Consider the following 8,628-nt stretch of genomic DNA (forward strand, 5'->3'; position numbering starts at 1 on the left):
AAAATGGGTGAACACATGCCACCCACAGGTTTTTGGTCTGTGTAGGAGGGGCCGCTGCATTTGCCATGTGGCAGTGTCCTTGTCCATGTAACTCCTTGTAACTGGATTTATTATTCACTTTCCTGGATCCTGTTTCTCCTCTGTAACCACAGCGAAATGCCCTCAGCCATGAAGCAACTTGTGTTGTTCTTATTATTGTGTGAATGTGGCTTAGGAAATGTGTCCGGACACTGTAGAGGTGCTTGTTACCTTCAGGCAGACCTACTGTTTGTTAGCTGTTTCCAGACTTTATGATAAGCTCCACTAACCAGTCTGCGGAGCCAGCTTCAATTGAAAAGGACAGATATGAGAGCGGTATTGATCAGGACTACACAAGCTAAATCCTTATAACCTCGCACCACACAGGGATGCAGTGGGTATAAATTTAAAGTGTCAAATTAGCCGCAGTTTCTTCTTATAAATGATCACACTGGTTATAATGCAGATTATCTGAACCTTCATTTTTTTCTGCAGACCTGATATAGAAGCTATAGGATCTCTATACTGGTGGGATGCGTCAGTATGTGTGTGTTCTGTGGGAGGGAGAAATTGAGTCTAGTGAGTCCTGAGTCTAATTTAAAACGATGAAAATAATTACTGATACAGGCTGACAGACAGCCTCGCCCTCAGACATCCTCAGTAATTAGTTAATTAACCCAAACGCAAATTAGCAGCAAGAATTAGTCAGCCAGGCTTAACGGAGAAGATGGTGAGCCCTCCTCCTCGCTTTCTGCCTTACTACACTCTGCTCCGCCTTTGCTATCAGTGTGTGTGGTGTGGTGTGTGTGTGTGCTACACTGCACTGTTTTTAAAAAGTTAGAAATAGGGCATGTCTGCTTTATTACACTTTATCACCGCTTTGCATGACACAGTCGCAACATAGTATGTAATATTTTTTATGCCTAAGTCAATTCATTCAAATTAAAAAGTGATTTCAGGATAATGGTAGTAATTTTCTCAGTTTGTGCCTCGAAAAAAATTGGTGGGGATACACATTCTTTTGCATCTGTTCCCCTCTTCAAATCCCCTAAACTTATATATGTTAATAAAAAATGCTAATGGAGACATTTGGCTCTGCGGTTTAAGCTAAAAGTTTCAACAAAGTCGCCAAGGATTGAGCTGATACTCTCTCAACTGAATGTAGTTCCTCATCATTCCCAGTTCACATGATCCCAACAAACCACTGTACTGTAGCCCCCCCCCCCCCCTCCCGAGGCCCTGCAGGTCATAAGAACAACCCCTCAGTCCACCACGCTGAAGTCAAATGATTATGTGAGCAGGATGATATTCGCCCACTGTTGGCTCCAGCGGGCGAGTTGAGGCGCACTGCTGGAAGTGGCTGGTATTCCTCCTTTTAACACTCACTGCGACTCGCCTGTGGCTCATTGTGAGGAAGATCTGAGAGAAAACAATGCTCCATCTGCACAGCAACCCACAATCCTGACTTGACAACAATGCACAATATAAATGTGAATAAAGGGAAAGTTGTGTTTTTGTCCTGCTGATGTAGTCACAGTTATTCCCCTGTGACAAATAAAATTAGAATGAAAAAAAGGAATTTAAATAAATGTAAAGGCTTAGTTAAAAGCTTAGATGCATACATTTATACTTATATCTAACACATGCTTACACAGATAGCATGATATACTTTTGTCTTTTGCTTACATGTAAGAATATAAGTGTGTGGTATGTGTATGCTTGCTTGTAGCTCGAGGGTCAGAGCCATGTGCACATTCAGGTCAGAGCTGTCAATCAGTGTCCAAACTGGTGTGTGTGTGTGTGTTTATTAAAGTAACCTAAAACCAGCATTAGTAGGAGCCACTAGGAAGTTTCTGTCCATTAGCCCTGCAGGATTTTGTCAGGTGGGCATAACGGATGGGCAGTTGTTCTTCCAAGTGAACTTAAAGGGAGGCAGCAGTGTATCTGAATCCACTAGATTGTGTATTCTTCACTATTACATATATTCTTCTGCAGCAGAAACTGTGAGTTTCTTAAACATAAATCGTACATATATGGGTAGAAACCGAGGCCTCTCTCCTTAAAAGCGCAACCGTACCTTTTTGTAATTTGCATGTTAAATGCCAAATGTAAGTATAACACTATATAAGTGATCAAATATACAAATATCCCGTACAGAAGGTGTGTAACCCCATAAGACACATGTGAAGGGACCGAAGAGCAGTAAATCAATTATCTTCATCAATTTGAATACACATGCAGTGAAAATACCCTCAAGACAACAGAAATGTTTCCATGGACCTTAAAGGGTGACGGACCTGCTGTGACACACTTATTATTATTAACGCCTTGAAGTAACTGAGGTTTGCTAATAATAGCGGAGATGGAAATTAGATTTATTTGAACACTCTTGGTGCACTACTCATCTTTATGCTAATTGTTAGCATGTCATATAGACATGGTCCATCACGTATTAAGGTCCCTGAAAACACTACCCTTTGCTTTCCTAATTTGTTGCAACAGTGCAATGATACAACAAAATATCTGCCAAAGCATAAACTAATATGCTACGTATTATTTATACGTATACATATTGGATGATGGATACATTTATCAGTCTAATGATTGGCCTAATACAGATATGTATATTGTTATATACATATTATATTATATTATATACATATTATATGGTACTCACTTTTCCCCCCTTTGGATCCATGACCTAGCAGTCATTGCTTATCTCATGTTAACCATGAAGGTAATCTTGGTGTGGGTAAACTTTATCATATATTTGGAGGTGGTTTTTGTTAGCTCTCTCCCTCAACCATGATAACTTGTTGTGCTGAATAATTGATCTAAAGATACATGCTATCTACATGATGTTTTGCTTCTTTTGTTTATGCCGTTCTCACCTTCTCCCGTGTTACTCCACTCTGTATCGCTTAGTAAAACTAGAAGTGCCTTTGAACAGCACCGTCTCTCTGGTGGAAAACGTCTCACCGTGTTTCCATTTACCAAGCAGCCAGCAGCCAAAGAGCTGGTGCACTGGGATTCCAACTTTTTCTCTAGGGACCCCCTCACTGGAAGCTCATCTACACAAACACAATGGCAAAATCTAAAGTAATAATTTTTGACAGTAGCTAAAAATATGAGAAATAACCTCGGGGGAGCGTGTCTGTCAATATTTTTTCTAAAGAGGAATAAATGATTTCCTCTTCCTTCTTTTTTAAAAAATGTGTTTTATATTTAAACTTTTGAACATTGGAATGAGAAATAATTCTAGACCTGCACAAACTATCTTACAAACAGGTCAGGTTGATATGATATGAGTGGTAACGATGTTTTTGTGAATCTATAGCATTGTTTAGTATTTTGGAGCCCTGAACTAAACCTGTCCAAATAAAGTACCTGTCTCACCTCCTTCCATGCAGCCTGCTTCCAGAGCTCTCAGCTTATTTACTTGCCACTGATGGACCCTGAAGCTGCTGCTGTACACACTGTACTTCCTGTATTTGTGCATGCTTGTAGTGGAGCTTTCTGGGCTTTAGACTAGAAGCCGACAAAACAGAGAGCCAGTCGTCGCCCCCACTAAGAGTCATGCACCAATCAGTGCATCATGAGATGAGTGTATATCTGCCTCATACTAAAGCAGGAGCTGTACACAAATATTTTTAAGCTTTGGCCCATACGGACAGGGGAGTGCTGGATATAAGGTTCAGGAAGAAGAAGAAAAAACCAGGAAGAAACTTCCTAATCAAAGTCCTGATGTGTTGCTCAAAGTAAGTGAAAGATAACCATTTGAGACACAATGCTAGGCGTTAGCTAACATCTGTGAAGAAAGACTTGTGTTTCCTGGGCAACCATTTTACATGTTTGTTCTGTCTCTTGGTCACTTGAACTTTTTTGGCTCTTCCCATATAGGGCTTCATTTTATTTCCATGCTGTAGAAACAAATCCTCCATAAATACTGAAAGAAGCAGACATTCGGATAATGCGATGCTATGACCTCATACTGCACCCGCCATGCTTGCTAAACTTGCGTCCCTTTGTTTTCCATTGGCTCTGCTGCCATTGACTTTGCCCTAATGTCAGGGATATGACATGACCTGCAGGCATCTGTTCTCCTTCCCTGGAAGCTTCACACACACACAATCATCATAAACATCACACACATCACACACACACTTCTGCAACACACCCTCACTACACCCTTGTCTTCTGGTATTTCTCGGGTAACCCACGCCCCGCCGTGTCCTCCTGTAGAGGAGTGTATGTTTTGTTTATGGTCAGTGACATGCACAAGCACTGTGGGGCCTAACTGAATGTGAGCACTGTCAGAAAAGATTAGATGCGTGCATGTTAGTGTGTGCGCACGTTGGCTAGTTGACTGGTGGGGAGACACCAGTACAGATGGGGGCTTCAGATGTGATGAGCGTCATGGCCGGGCCCTCCTCCTGTCCTCTTGGTTCAATGTCAAAGAAAGCCCTGCTGCTGCCATCCAAACTAACACAAGCAGCCCATCGGCCACACCAGTGTCCCCTTTGTCTCCTTGTCCCCGTGTCAGACACACTCACTCACAGACACACACAGATATGGGTATTAAAAATCAGACGTTGTGGAATAACCAGCTATAACTAAATGATCTGATTTTTTAACTATGCTCTGCAAAAAGTTTAATATGGTTTCTCCTAAGGTTAATGTCTATGTTTATTCCACACATTATTATTGCATTGATCACCACGGCAACCACCAAGAGATTAAAAATGAGGGAGGAGTAGTACTAAAACCTGATATGTCTTATATCCTGTAACCTTTATATACTCGTTTTACTTTAATATATTTCAAAGACAAACCCTGAAAATAATCCCTATCCATTTATTGTCATAATAATATTAAACATTCTGCTTCAGCATATGGTGCGTTTAAGGCTATTCTATATTAAATATGCATTAAAACAAACAGCATTATATACGTCCCATCAGACTGAACTGTCAGAGGACTGATTGTTTTATGTGTCTACCCTTACACACACACACACACACACACACACACACACACACAGAGTGTTGTGAGAGTGGCTGGATGCTATAGGGGTTGATGGTAGTTCATGGCCTTGCTCACTCGATCAGACTAGGCATTTTGTTCAGACACTGAACAGAGACCTCTACAGCCCTGAGGCCAAATCCTCCTCTCTCGCTCCCTCTGACCGTCTCCACAAAGTCGGTGAACCAAGCAGAATTTTTATTATATCTGTAAACAACAAACAATACAGTGTGTCTTTTATCCTCTTCTATAGCCAGCCTCGTTATCATTTCATCATCTTTGATTGTGTTGGTGCACAATCACTAATTGGGATGTTAATGGAACCTGGAACCTGGAACCAGGAGCCAAACATCCAGCACAGTTCAGATGGCTCACTGACTTTGAAACCACACTGATTCACCTGTTTTTCCTTGCCACTTCTTCATGGATTAGCAACCGTTAGCAAAACATTTCCTGACTGTACTTAAGTGTATTACATCCTAAATTTGCAGCCATATTTTAGAACTAATAAAATTTACAACAAATCCCCGTCTAGGGTACCGCAACATTATGGCGTACAGCTGAGTGCATGGGTCACTCAGTTTCTGCATAGTTAAAGGATAGAATGATTGATAGACTAGTTTAAATACAGTAGCCGGTTATTACATTTGCAAAATGTATTGTTTTTAACCACTTTTTAAAGGACATTTAATTTGATAGCCATGTGAGGTGCCCTGTTTTTTTTATTAAGATATATTATATTACATATACATCTCATACACGTCTCCAGATGTCCTAAATGGTATTAGAATTTTGCGTTCTCTAAAACAAAACAACAGGACACATTCTTAACTCACAAATTCCAGTGTCTGTAGCTGAAAATCAGTTTCTGTTTTCACAGAACATATATAAAATCAAATGTTTCACAGTTTATTAAAGTATTCATCATCTTCCTGTGAATCTCTGTAGGTCTCAGAAGGAGACAGAGATTCCTCTCCTCCCTGTTCATGCCTCTCTGTAAGTGGTATGACCCAAACATGCCTCCAACACAGCTAATAAGGACTCTCAGGGGAGTGTGTGTGTGCTGGGAAGGATTGGTTAATGAGGGGTAAATAATGGCACACACACACAAGTTCAGTAGGGACGATGCACAGTTACTGCAGTAATTCTCACACACCAATGACTCATTTCCTCTTCCTTTATAGATAATACATAAATAGTTTTGGATTAAAATAAGATATTGTTCCTGTTTTGCAGCTTTGTCAAAGTCTTTTTGACATGATTGAATAAAACATGCATTTACCACTGCATCTCTGGCACCCAAAGGTCATTCAATCCACACAGAATTTCGTGTTAAAATGTCCAACTTTAAATCAGAAATAAACATGTTTACAGCCTGGTGGAGACAGGGGAAGATTTTTTTCAATATATTATTTAATTTCCCATGATCATGTATGGCCGCCCCCTGTCTCAGCTCTACTTGAGGACTTGCTTCTTGCCTGTATTTGAAATAACTGGGAATTCAGGCAGACTCAGATGCTGCTAACTTAGTGACACTTAAAGCCCCTATTGTAGCTCAAAATGGCTCCTCAGACACATATAGGTGGTGTCAGATTCTTTGTCTATGGATAATATCTATGAAAAAATACTACATTATGACGCTTTTGCCATTTCTTCTAAGGTTAGGCTACAGATTCATTAGCCTGGTCAAACCTGCATAATTTGACTACCATGCAACTAAAGCCCTTGACACAGAGATGGCCCACAATGCTAGTGTATTGTGTCCAGCCTCACCAGGTCTCACTTTCACACCAGTGTTAAATATGAAAGCAGATAAAGGTGTGACAGTGAAGTTATAAGTTAGAGCTGTCAATCAAAGGGATCGGAGCTATAAATTCAGATGACATGTTGATGATGTTCTACTGTTCTAATTGGCAAGAGTAAGAGGATTTTTCTGACCTTGTGGTGCAGGCGAGAGGGAGTGTGTGTGTGTGTGTCTGAAGAAGCTACAAGGCTGAAGTGTATTCTCCTCTGTGTAACCTTGACCCGTCTGGAGACGCAGCCTTGCCTCAGCAGCAGCAGCAGCAGCTGTGTCACTTCAACTCAGCGTCTTTAGTCCAAACTTAGGGACCCGGACTGCCCGTGTCCCTGCCCAGCCATTCAACCAAGACCCCCTCTCCTCTTCCTCCTCCTCCCCCATCACCACCACCACCCTCCGCTCCCGCCCTGAGCTACCAGCAAACACACATTCATGACTGTCCGTCATGCATACTGATAAATGCGTTCACTATCAACAGCAGCAGACAGTGGCCTGGCTGGCTGGCTGGCTGGCTGGCTGCTTGAGTGCTGACAAAGCCCAGTCCCTGCCTGCTTGGCCCTGCAGACACGAGAACAGCAGTGGAGACAAACACTGGCCTCCAGCCACTTCCAGTCAGCTCTACATATGTCACATGTTAATGACATCAAGTCTGTGGCCACCCACACACCGCGGCGTAGTTGAGGGCAGCAGATTGAGAAATAAAGTGTATCCCCCCTCTGGAACACCAGTCTTATCCTTACACTGTGGCATTCATTGCCAATGCTTGAAGGCTTTAAGCCTTCGCTTCCCTGCAGGTCTGATCCCCCCACTTTCTCCTGTCTTAGTGTCACACCCTGACATTAAGAGTTTAGTTGGAATAAAATGTATTTGTACAACAAAATATAGCATTATAATATTTATGATACTTGTTTTCTTCCTGTGAAATAATGAATATTTGTACCCTGGAGGTTTGCTTTGTTAATTAATTAACTCAACTAGACTGAAAAGGGAAAGTAAAAAAGTCATTATTCCAGTGCATGAGTTCATCAGTCTGTGTATGTTCAACTGTTTGGGTGAAAACTCTGGATGATACCTCCTTTGTTTTTGCAGGGATTTCAGCCAAAAAACGGGGTTGTTTGAGCCAAAAACACACTCACAGCTTTAATCCTTATCCCATTAGTGGAGTCAGTGGTGAAAGCAGTAAACAGCAGCCATGCTAGACACCTCCGCGTAAAGAAAGCAAACAGTGCTGCATCTTTTGTCAAACATGACTGATTCACTTTTTTATTGTGTGTGTGTGTGGGGGAGCTTTGCCTTTCATATCGATCATGGCTGTGCCAACTGTTTGTTTTGTCTTTTCATATGATGAACCCTGGGCCCTCGGTGAGGCCCCGGCGGAGCTTTGCTCCACGCTAAAGGGCTTTTTGTGAGACAGTGTCACGCTCCCTCGTTCCGGCGAGGCTTCGCGTTTCTTATTATTCATGGCTCTCTCCCCGTTTGTTGAGAAGGCCGGGATCAAACAGGCAGATTTGCCATGCCTGACACCCCTGCTGCTGCAAGTGTGTGTTTTGTGTGTGTGTGTGAACTCGACTCGGACTCAGTAATGACAGGATTTGTTAAACAGTAAATTAATGAATAATGAAATATCCAGCACGCGCCTGCCTTGCCTGGAGCACAGTGCCCCGAGCAGGAATTACTCCCGACTGGCACTCGGCTGTCTGCATGCTGGATAACCTGAGTGTGTGTGTATGTGTGTGTGTGTGTGTGTGTGTGTTGGATAAGCATTTTTACAGCCCATTGCGTGACAGAAT

The sequence above is a fragment of the Parambassis ranga genome, chromosome 24 (assembly GCF_900634625.1).
Source record: "Parambassis ranga chromosome 24, fParRan2.1, whole genome shotgun sequence".
NCBI classification, from domain to species: domain Eukaryota; kingdom Metazoa; phylum Chordata; class Actinopteri; family Ambassidae; genus Parambassis; species Parambassis ranga.